Source organism: Bidens hawaiensis, unplaced genomic scaffold (assembly GCF_021521415.1).
Source record: "Bidens hawaiensis isolate Kalapana, Puna unplaced genomic scaffold, B.hawaiensis_p1.1 tig00015117_1, whole genome shotgun sequence".
Lineage (NCBI taxonomy): Eukaryota > Viridiplantae > Streptophyta > Magnoliopsida > Asterales > Asteraceae > Bidens > Bidens hawaiensis.
In genome coordinates, this window is record NW_027492339.1 from 289,292 (window position 1) to 301,845 (window position 12,554).

At 30.9% G+C, this 12,554-nt stretch overlaps 2 protein-coding genes across 2 annotated transcripts in view; one reads left to right on the plus strand and one right to left on the minus strand.

Moving 5' to 3' along the window:
• LOC143548415 (agamous-like MADS-box protein AGL11) overlaps positions 1-12,554 on the minus strand; it is a 155,469-nt gene that overhangs the window by 84,608 nt on the left and 58,307 nt on the right. The gene's annotated exons all lie outside the window — the stretch shown is intronic.
• LOC143548414 (agamous-like MADS-box protein AGL27) overlaps positions 1-12,554 on the plus strand; it is a 155,667-nt gene that overhangs the window by 45,477 nt on the left and 97,636 nt on the right. The window lies entirely within an intron of this gene.

The window sequence follows — 12,554 nt, forward strand, 5'->3', positions numbered from 1 at the left end:
CAATTCAGACATTCAACAGTCAGCAATGGAATTTAATTGTAAAGTTAATTGGGAAGCGTTTTCGTATTATTGGTGTATGGAAACAGCTGGCAGTTTATATCTAAATCTAGTATTACATATTCGAAATGGATTATATGAATGGTTAGGGTTTACAATTTGTTTGTCAAAAATTTTTGATCTGTCAATATTAAATACGATTAGTGATAATAAAATCGCTTTGTTTTTACTTACGTATATTTTTTAATGGTTATTTATTTAATCTTTAACTCATTGATAATTTTTCTCAAACTTAAATATAAATTTAATATCAGTGTCATGGGGATACACCTTTTTTATTTTCAAGTTTCAACACTTGAAATTAGCTGTTAATTAAATACCCTTCATTTGCATATTTAATGGTAAAACCTAATTTTTGTTCAGATATTTCAGTTTAGGTTTTTCAAAGTCAGATTATGAAGAATTGATATATTAGTAATAGTTGTTTTTGAATTTGTCCTTGTCATTACAGATTCAATTAATTGGTTGGGCAAATTACAATATCATATAGAAGGATATCTTGAGTTGTCTTCCAAAACTCAGCCCTATTTCAAAACAATTGCAAGGTGGGATGTTGATTTCTTCATCAATGTAGACGATTATGCTTGCGTTACTCTCGATTAGCATATCTTATAATAAATTGTTATTTAGTTTAAAATGATCACATGTTTGAAAAAAATTGTTTTAAGTTGAAAAAATGATCACATGTTTGAAAGTTACAAAAGTCAAGTTTAAGTATCTTCACTTGGAGATTGTCAGGCTTTCAACTCATTTTTGATTTCTTTAATTTAAATATTAAGCATAAAAAATGTGCCTAACTGTTACTCTGTTAGACCGTTTTTTCTAATGAGTTATAGTTATAACAAATTTGATCTATGCAATTGAAAACCTATTAAACCCTGTTTTTCATTTTCCATTTTTCATAATTTGTAATTTATTCTAAACTATAATAATCTTTATATCTATTCATTAAAAATCAAAATATTTTTATATTATTTAAGTTGTTTACAATATTTATTTTATCTAACCCGTGTTCACACGGGTTTCTAACCTATTTGAGTTAGTATGACAAATATAATCATTTGATACATCGGCAGTTTGATGCTTCTTACTAGAAGGCTAAAATGAATGTACGTACCATCATTTGTCACGAATTTTACGGCGTGAATCACACTTGATCAAAAAGGCATTTTCTAAAGCTGGTTTCATGTGTTCGTTTTATATTATATGCTAATTTCAATAATATTTTTCACTGTGGAAATATAAGATGATGATTATAAAATCTATGTTTACGCACTAGAAAAATACAAACAAAACCAAAATGTATGTTAATATACTATATTTCTATATGTATTAATAAATGTTAAAAGCAAAAGAAATATATAAAACAGTAAAGCAGGAATATAATATATTGAACATATTTAAAATTCTGCTTACATACAAAATATTTTAAACTAGCTGATTTGCCTTATTTAATTTCGAGCTTGAACTCACACCGGCTCGACTCGTAAACAACATGAATATTTAAAAAGTGAAAGGGCACTCAATTGAAACACCTTTAAACTTGAGGGCCCTCCAATACAATTACAATTACAACTAGTTTGTCACCCGGCGGGGCACATCGGTAAAATCCAGTCGTTGGTAAAACCCAAGCGTTGTCGGTCCCGAACGTTGAAACGGTAAGATGCGAATTCCTTCGGTTTCGATTACGTGCTTTATATATCGGAGCTAAAACAAAAAAAGTATAAAAATTGAGTTTGACCAATAGGGTGGTGATGGTTGGTAAAACTCGGGCATTGGTAAAACGTAAGCGTTGTCAATCTCAGGCATTGAGGTGGCGAGTCTAAGCAAATTCAGTTGGTCTCTTTCGCGTTTGCTACGGTAATTAGAACTAAATAAAAAACAAATTTGGCATTTGGTAGTTTTCGTTACTTTCATTACAACCCTGGAACTAAAACAAAATATGGTGAGTCTACACGAATTCAGTCGGCAACTGTCACGTTTATTATGATACCGGAACTAAAACAAAAAAAGAAAAAACCAAATTGTATTCAATCGATTTACGTTATGTTACCGGAACTAAAAAGCAAAAACATAAACAATAAAAAAAAATAAAGTGACCACTAAGGTGCCGCCATGTGGCCCAATCGGGCACTTGCAGCACCAAAGTCTTCTTTTATATATATTATTATAGGCTAAGTATAAAATGAAAACCCACTTAAGTTGTGAAAACTCTAGAAACCCATTCTCAACCACATGTTTTTAATTAATGTTTAAATCTTGTAGTCCACAATTAAAGTGAATAAAAAATGTAAATATAAATATAACTTTTTCTCTCTTCTGAAAACATATATAAAAATTAGTAAAAAAATGTTAAAAAATAGCAAAACATTTTTTTTTGATGTTTCGATGTTTTGTATTAAATGTTACAACATATATTACATGTAAAAAAAAACAATGTTACATAAGGTTTTCACGGGTTTTCACAACATAAGTGGATTTTCATTTTAACCTTACCCTATTATTATATATATACTAATACTAATTCTGCTTACAAATAAGTCAAGAAAACATTTAACAATAAGAAAAGGATAATTTTATAAAAGCTTGGTGCTAAAGAGCTTTTGGCTTAAGATATCAAATAGCTGGACAATGTTTTAAATATTCAAATAGAGAATAACTGTAGTGGAATGGGATTGTCATATATCATTTTGGATTTTTACTCATTATTTTTCGTATAAATGACTCTTACAGGTTTATAAGAGTTATATAGGCTCTGAGTTATGTAAGTTTGTATCGGAAGTTGTCATTTTTTGTTTTGGGTGCCTCGTATGGCTTTATATGAGGCCGTATAGGTATATACTGGTTGTATACACACTTTTTTGAAATTAATTAAAAGTTTCTATATGGTGATATATATAGACCATGGGTGAGTCGTATAAGTTTTATGTTGTATCAGGTTTTATACGAGCTGTTGAAAACCTATACGGCTCGTATATAGCTATTGTTTTTTTTCTTACAAACACTTGACAATCATGTGTTATATCCAACTCATATAGGCCTTAGTCCTAGATGAGTAGTATAGACCTCACATCCCATTGTAATTCATGACTAAAGTCTGCGGTTATTGTGTTTAAGAAAAAAGGGTATAAAATAGAGTTTAAGAAATACGTATGTTTTTTCCATTTTAGGTAACGTTAATATTATTTGGCTGTGTGTTGTGATAACGCACGTGTCAAAGTGGTATCTTGAGTGGTGGAGAATATTACTAGGTTGATAAAGCTGCACGTGTCAAAGTGGTATACTAACTGGAGTTGCAAGTACGGCCCTGGTCAAAATACCTTTCACTTCGCATAGAATTATTATTACACAAGAGATAGAGGACATATGCATCATTCGATAATAACCATTGTGACCAGTGAGGTAATAATTGAGAGATATAGATATAGCCAAAGATAAGAGATAGGGTAGAGATCTACCGTAATTTGTAAAGTCAGGTAGCCGGAGGAGATAAGAATGGGGCGTAGGAAGCTGGAGATGAAGCGGATCGAAGATAAGAGCAGCAGGTTAGTCACCTTCTCCAAGAGGAGATCAGGTTTGGTTAACAAAGCACGGCAACTTTCGGTCCTTTGCGACGTGGATGTGGCCGTCATCGTTTTCTCCGCTTGTGGGAAGCTCTATGAGTTTTCTAGCGGCAGCAGTACCAACAGGTCAACTTTATGGTTTTATTATTACTTTATGTCATTTTAACTGATTCGTATACACCATGAGTTTCCTCTATTTTACTGCAAAATTAGGGTTGAGTTGTGACAATCTATGTAGATCTATAAATATATAAATGAAACCTTAAAAGCTTTCTTGTGCTCTTTCTTTAAGACACCATAGTCTTTAATTTGTAACATTCCATTAAATTAAACGGTTATAACATTTTTTTTAAATTAAAAATTAATATCATCAAAGATTTAATATGCAAATCCAATAAAATAGGGTTTAGATATACTAAAAATTAAAATGTGATTTTTTTAGGGAGAACTTCAGTTTTGATCCATGTGGTTTCTTAAAATTATCAATTTTGGTCAAATATCTTATTTTAGGTTTTTATTGTACAATAGTTTCAATTAACTATCAGTTTTAGTCAAACCCATTAACGTCATCCACTAATCGTTAGTTAATACAACTTTGAGAGACTTTTTTGTATTTTTCACAAACTTTTAACAATAAGAATTTTTGGGTTTTTACCCAAATTAAGTTTAATACTTTTTGTTATTTTCTAACTATTATGGTTTATTATATTTGTTTATACACAAATATATACTTTTTTATTTTTTTACAATATTTTTTTTCGAAACCGGAGCTTTTATGCAAATGTGTATTTATTTATTTGTATTTGAATACTTTTATTTTTACTTTTTATAGTTGTGATAATATCTAGGCTTTAAAAAACAGAATGTTTGTTTTTTAAGTTCCATTTTAATTCTACACTTCTATTAACTATAAATGATTTAGAAAACTTAGTTTTTTGGCCTTTTTTTCTTGATAGTAAAAAGAGCATATATTTATTTTATATTGTTTTTTTTTACTTTTCTAATGACGGAGGGTTTTTGAAAATCTGTTTATTAATTTTAATTTTTGGTTTGTATTTTTTTTGAACAACTAAATTTTTATACCCTATTGAGTTTGGAACAATTATTTTACATATTAATCACCTTGCCAGCCCATCAAAATGGGACTGACGTCTTGGTTTGTATTTATTAAAAATACACACTTGTATAAAAGCGTCAGTTTCGAAAAACATAATACTAAAAAATAACAAAAAGTATAAAACTTAATTTTGGTAAAAACCCAAAAATTCTTATTATTAAAAGTTAGTAAAAAATACGAAAAAAACCCTTAAAGTTGTATTAACTAACGGTTGGTGGATGGTGTTAACGAGTTGGACTAAAACTGATAGTTAATTGAAACTATTGTACTATAAAAGTCTAAAATAAACTATTGTACCAAAACTGATAATTTTAAGAAATCACATGTACCAAAATCGAAGTTCTCTCGATTTTTAAAAGAGAATATTATTTATGATTAAGAAACAATTTTATAAGAAAAAAAAAATAAACAAGTTATGGATATCACCAAACCCGGATATCCCTTAAACGGGTATAATATCTCATTTATTTGTGAAACTCGATCTTTCATCGTCAAACCCTAATTTAATTTCTCTATATGGATTTAGTTACAATAGTGATTATTCTTTTAAGTTTAACTTAAAGAAAACATTTCACAAAATAATATCTAAGTAATAACAAATGAACATAAACAAACAAATATAAAATATTAAGTAGATGATTCATTCAACGTTTCATCCAAAAATGAACATAAACGAACATACCAAATCTGATGAACAGTTCATGAACATAAACGAATGTAAACAAACATAAATGAACATATACAAACACGCATAAACAAATACAAACACACATAAACAAATATATATAAATAAACACACTTACATGAATACAAACGAACAAATATAAAAATTAAGTAGAAGATTCATTCAATAAATGTTCAATCCATAAATGAACATAACAAAACATAAATTGATTAAAATAGGTACAAGTATATTATAAACGTCCTTACGATAAATTAAATTAAAATCTATAAAAAATATATTTACAATATTAGAGATGATAATAAAACAACTCCTGTAATACGAGGGATAAAAACTAATGATTCATATGCATGATTAATTTCATCTATGTTATTAGGATTGACTGTAGCTTTGTACTTATCTCCTTTTTACCAATCTTTTGATGGCAACATTCTTAATTAAGGGGAAAAGAAGCAGATAAACTTAACTTCCGTTGACATCAAGTCCTTTCTTTGTATAGGAAAAAGGATAGACTAAAGCATACACCTTTTACTTATCAAATCACATCCCCTGAACTTTCATTTTTGTGTAACATTTTGTTGCATTTTATGGTCTTCTTTAATATATTAAATTAAAAACTATAAAGTTTTTTGATTTATTTTTTTATTTTTCTTGAACTTTCATTTCCTTTAAGAATTTTATTTGACATATTAATACTATAACACTTTTTTTTGTTGCATCTTATGATCTCATTTTAAAATATTAAATTAAAAACTATAAAGTTATTTATTTATTTATTTTTCTCTATTTTCCTTGATCATAATAATAATATTTATTATTATCAGTGTCGATGTATTATTATATTTATTAAACAATACACATATGTATGTGTGTGTATTGATAGTATTAAAATAAAAAAAAGATATTATAAATATTTACAACTAGCAGAATTACCCGCGCATTGCGGCGGGAGTCTGGTTGGTATTGACTCGATTCAGTTCATTGGCATAGTAATAACATTCATATAGCAACCGAAAAAAATTGTGATGCAAGGGGGCTCTTATAACCGAAAGATGAAAAAATGCATTTGGAATGCGCGTATAAATAAGATCGTTAAGATTTTATATGACCAAAACATAAGTGATGTAACCAAAACATAAGATGGGATCCCGGGATGTAAGTAAAAGTTTATTCAAAATTTATTTAAATCAAAACAATTACATTTAATTATACATGACATTAACTCTATGTGATATACAATATGAACTTTTACTTAGGAAAAGGAATACAAATAAATTTAATTATTACAATAACTCAGAAAAATAAATGCAAAATATATGAAATAGATCAAAACCGTAAATTGGATTAAATATATAATATACTTAATTAGTGATGAGCAAATTCGTTACTGGTAGTACCAAATCGGTGTTTAAGTTTTGAGTTTCAGTATCCAGACCGGGACCGATATCGGTACTTCTCGAATTTTTTATCTCTGATACCGTTATTGCGATTTTAGGAACCGGGACTGGTCAGTACCGGTACGGTACCGATCTCATCCCTATACTTAATCCAATTGTCAGTAAGATGCCGTTCAAAAAAAAGTGAAAAAATAGATCATCCTTGTTTCTTTACCTGAAGTAAAGGTAAAACTATAAGTCATTCCTATTTTAAAGACTGAATTTATTATGTAGAATTATCTACACACCACTTGTTAATTTGATATAAGCGTGACTACGATACAACTCTTCAAAAAGTTGCCACATACAACCTATTGAGTCATCACTCATCATGTATGTTTGTGTGTCCATCATTAATTTTCACATAAGTAAATATTCACATAGTTTAGACCATAATTGAAAATGCACGGATCATACAAGAAATTGCACGTCTTTCATCCATAAAAAGACAACGCCATCAAACGCCACATAATCATCAAGTCATCAAAGAACACCAGATGATAGTATATAAACATGATGGGTGGCAAGCAATTGACGGGGTACGTAGTCGCTGAAAGAGACGTGCAATTTGAATGGTTTGCATATGGAGAAACCGCTTTGCATATGTATATTTTTCTGATGATTAAGGAAATTTAAAAATAATGTGATATAAAACCACTACGTGGGTAGGCTAAAGATCAGAGGCGGATCTATGTAAGGCTTAGGGGTAACCCGGGTTACCCCTCAACTTTGTCGGTGAAGTGTAAAATTAGTGTAAATTTTAGTTTTTATTATCCGTTTTATGTATAGGATACCCTGAGTAATTATTAGGATACCCTTAAACAGGGCGGACCTAAAGTAAACTTCGACTCACCTGAATTTTTTTTCCGATGTATGAAGACGTCTAGAAGATGACTGGAGCTTAAAGGGGAGGTTGAAGAAGATACTTGTTTTGTTTTTAAGGTGTGAATTAAATATGGGTAGAATTTGTGTAAAAAGTAGGTCTAGTAATTATAGGTGAAAAAGTAAAGTTAAATATGGAGAGATCATCAATGTTCAATATAGTCAACTTTCTGTCATTTTTTGCATTTACCGATTTCTTTTCCTATTGATAAACAGAACTTTTGATTCTTTTTGGGTTGTGTTTATTTTTTTTTCTTTACTAATGATTTATGCATATTTAATAACTTTTTTTTAATGCTGTGTATAAAGTTTACAATATATATACATATTTTTTCTATTAAAAAAATGAAACGCTAGATGAATAGATGATTATATCAGATAATAATACGATTATATGAGATAATAATATGATTCGACCAACCCGAGGTCGGTAAATGATACAAATGGTTGTTCAATATACATAGAGTCGGGTAGTTAAGTGATCCGTCAATAATCTAACTGGCCATTCAAAATTTTTTTGATTCAATCCGACCCAAACCGAGTAATTTATTAAACATGCGTATAGAATAAATATTTGATCTTGTGAAATAAAAAAAACATGGGTCTGTTGCTATCTGTAGGTTAAAAATAGTTGTTTTTTTTAGGTTATCTCTAAAATTTTTCTCTAGATCCGTCACTGCTAAAGATCTAATACTTATGTATAATTTATTCAAATCAAGTGGATGATGACATGATGTAGACAATAATATTATGTAAGTAAATCAAATATATTACACATGCTAAATTAATTATTTTTTGCTTCCTTATTTTTATAATCATTTTTCTTATTTATCGCTTCAATATTTTTATATCTATCATCTTTTATTTGTAAAAATTATTTAATTTCTTGAAGTCTTAAACCCCTGGTCACATGGCAAAAAAAAGAATAATTTTAAGTTTACAAATAGTAAATTAAACTTAATGTGAGACGCCAGAATAATTTTTAAGTCTTTTGACACCTTTGGCGGTGCAAATCGGTGGTGGTTGATCACCCGTAACATTTCGGTGGCGGTTTATAATTTTAAGTATCCGTCGTATAGTGACGGCGCACCAGTAAAGGTTTGGTGTATTGTAACATTTCGGCAGTGGTTCATCACCCGTAATTGTAACATTTCGGTGGCGGTTCATCAACCGACGCGGCCAGCGTTCTTGCCATCCCATTTCGACCACCATATTTTCTTCTGCCGAGGGTGCCGCCAACTATGTTCGGTCAACGATTCCTATGAACATAAGTTTCCATTACGGGACGTTAATTGGTGGCTGTTTGACGCATGCTTTGGAGACCGGGCGGGGTGTTGAAGATGATGCTTATTTGATACCATCGAACGTTGGGGGTGTGGACTGTGAGAATGGATGAATATTTATAGCCTTCGGAAGGGCCCGATGGTTGTCGGTTATTTTCGGTTAAAAGACGGTTATTTTGGAGAACGACACGACCTTTGAGTAAATCGTTGTTTTGTTTTTAAATTTTAAATAGGGTCTTTGATAAACAGGTGTCAAATTATATATGTCGAATAACTAAATAAATATCCTATTAGTAGTTAATAAAAAATATCTACGTGGGATGCTAAAGGATATTACATGTGTATTCTTGAATTCTAAATGTAGTTATTAGAATATTAATATTAATAAAAATAAATTAATAATAATTGCTTTTAGCTTGATATATGTAGTGGAGACTATTAAGTGAAAAAAAAATGTTATAGAATAACGTTGTAGGGGCTAATATGTACGTAAATACTGTTAAGCTAGAGCTAATAATTGATTTAATAACTTTCATGGGGTGTACGTTTAGTAAAAATGGTATGAATGGGGAACGTTTAGCAACACCCTAGAAAAATTATAATTTTGATGGGAATTGCAATTTGCAAAATGTTGGGATTTTAGAGTTGTTGAATGACTAAATAACTGTTTGAATTAATAAATCATTAAATTTAGGCGCGCAATTACTTTTTTATGAAGGAATTATTAAATTTAGGCACACTACTTTTTTATGAAGGAAATAAAATAAATCAAAAGAGATAAACTTCGTGATAAATCATCTAAGTCGGGCAGATCGCTTGTATTGGTTTATCACAAAGGCCAACTTGTTTTGTCGATTTTAGGACCCATACACTAGTTTCAAATGGAGATCTAAATTCGAAGATGGTAAATTACTTAAAAAGAATATATATTACGTGCACTCGTTTCAAGGTGGGATCTAAATTCGAAAATGGCAAATTACTTTAAGAATATAGATTCCATGAACTTTGGGATTAGAATAATGTTGAAAAGAGTCTTTTATCGCAAAAGAGATGTTTAATCCATATATAAGAATTATGACATTAAATTAGTGCTTTAGGAAAACTAGGAAGTACAAGTTTAGTACCACCACCAATAGCTAATACTTTTTCTTCGACAAAATTTTAAAAAATTATTAATATACTCGAGTGCTATAAAATTCAATTTCTTTGTGCATTTTTTATCAACCAATTACACATGTCTAGTAATACTTCCCTTAGGATTAAACAAGGGTGGAAAAGTGTTCTTAGAAATTTAGGGTTATATATTGAACTTAGTAAAGTTATGCGCTTTTGTCAATCAAATTGAGTTGTTCCATCCGCTTACATGGTAATAGCTCTAAGGATGCAAATAGATTACGCAGAGATGGAGAATATTTCCAATGCAAGAATCCACCAACGTGTCAATATTTTAAACAAGATCATTACACCCTGGTTTGCTAATTGGCATTATTAAATATTATGAATGTTTATTGGATTTTAATAATCCCTATTGACTGGTAGTGGTCAATAATAATTCCTATTTATTTATTACCACTGGCGGTCCCAATTTTAAAAAAGTTGGCTGCCAATGGTGCTCAGTTAAAAAGGACTTAACGGTGCTATATTTTTTTCTTAATTTCAAACTAATTTTTTAGGGCTTTTGGTCGGAAAAAGGATACGAGTTAATTGATGTAAAACTTAGTTCGAAACGGTGCTCCAAAACGCCGAAACAATGCTTCAATTCGGGTGTTTAAACTTCCAATTAACAAAAATCAAGTCATTTGAATCATCGTTCCAAGCTAAGTTTTACATCAATCGACTCGTATCCTTCTCGATCAAAAGCCCTAAAAAATTAGTTTGAAATTCAGAAAAAAGTATAACGCCGTTAAGTCCTTTTTAACTGAGGACCATTGGCGGCTAACTTTTTTAAATTTGGGACCACCAGTTGTGATAAAATGAATAGGGATTATTATCGGCCAATACTCGTCAATAGGGATTATTAAAATCCAATAAACCTATTATGAATAGTGGCTTAAGACTTGATTGCAAAGTGGGAGCATAACGGGAATGGCATCAACTGCCTTAAATGAATATGATGCACGCGGTGTGGGAATGATAAATCGCCTGGTCTAGACGGTTTCACTTTCAAGTTTATAAAGATTTTTTGGGAGTGTTGGGTAACGATTTTTTTGAGTTCGTTAAGGATTTTGAAAAATTCGGTTACTTGGAGAAAGGTTGTAACTCGGCTTTCATCTCTCTTATACCAAAAAAGAAAGACCCGATGGCGTTTAGCGACTACCGTCCTATTAATTTAATCGGATGTATGTCTAAGGTAATTTCTAAGCTACTAGCTATTAGGCTGAAAAAAAGTTATTTCTTTGCTTGTTGAAGATGTGCAATCAGCTTACATAAAAGGAAGGAACATTTTAGATGGCCATTTACTTGTCAATGAAGTAATTTCTTGGGCTAACAGCTGTAAGAAAAAATGCATGTTGTTTAAGGTAGACTTTGATAAAGCCTTCGATTCAGTTAATTGGACATATCTGGATTCTGTCTTAGGTAGTATGGGTTTCGGATCCAAATGGAGATTTTGGATACGGTCGAGTCTTATCTCGGGTTGGGCTTCAGTTTTAGTTAACGGGTTACCTACTATGGAATTTGATTTTAAAAGAGATGTCAAACAAGGAGATCCTTTAGCTCCCTTTCTTTTCATAATTGCAATGGAGGGTCTAAATGTAATTATGAAATCAGCCATTGATAACAATTTGTTTAGGGGGATTCGTCTACCTAATAATGGCCCGGTCCTTTCACACCTTATGTATGCAGATGACATGATGTTTGTTGGAGAATGGAATACGACTGATATGGTGAACCTGGCTAGGTTATTAAGATGCTTTCATCTCGCATCTGGGCTTAAGGTTAATTTCTCTAAAAGCAAGGTGTTTGGTGTCAGGGTTTCGGATTCGGAAATTGCTTCTATGGCTTCCATCATTCATTGTGAAGCGGGTTCTCTCCCGGTGAATTTTCTCAGTTTGCCGTTGGAAGCAAATATGGGATTATCAAAACATTGGTATCCAGTGATTGATCGGGTGAAAAAAAGGCTAAACAATTGGAAAGCTAGCACTTTGTCTTTTAGGGGGAGGCTTACCTTAGTCAAATCTGTTCTAAGTAGCTTGCCACTTTACTTTTTTTCTATGTTTCAAGCTCCGTTAAAAGTGGTCAATGAGATAGAAAAAATTAGAAGGAATTTTTTGTGGGGTGGTATGTCGGATAAAAAGAAAATAAATTGGGTAGCGTGGGAGACGGTGGTAGGAGTTATGGAGGTCTAGGTGTGGGGTGTCTAAAATTGATGAACTTAGCATTACTCGCTAAATGGTGGTGGAGATGGCGCATTGAAATCGATTCGTTGTGGGTAAAAGGTGTTAACGCAATTCACAAGCTACTCGATATGTGGATGGTCGGATGACTAGGAATTCGATTTGTGGTGCCTGACAGAAGATCTATAAAATTGGTAAA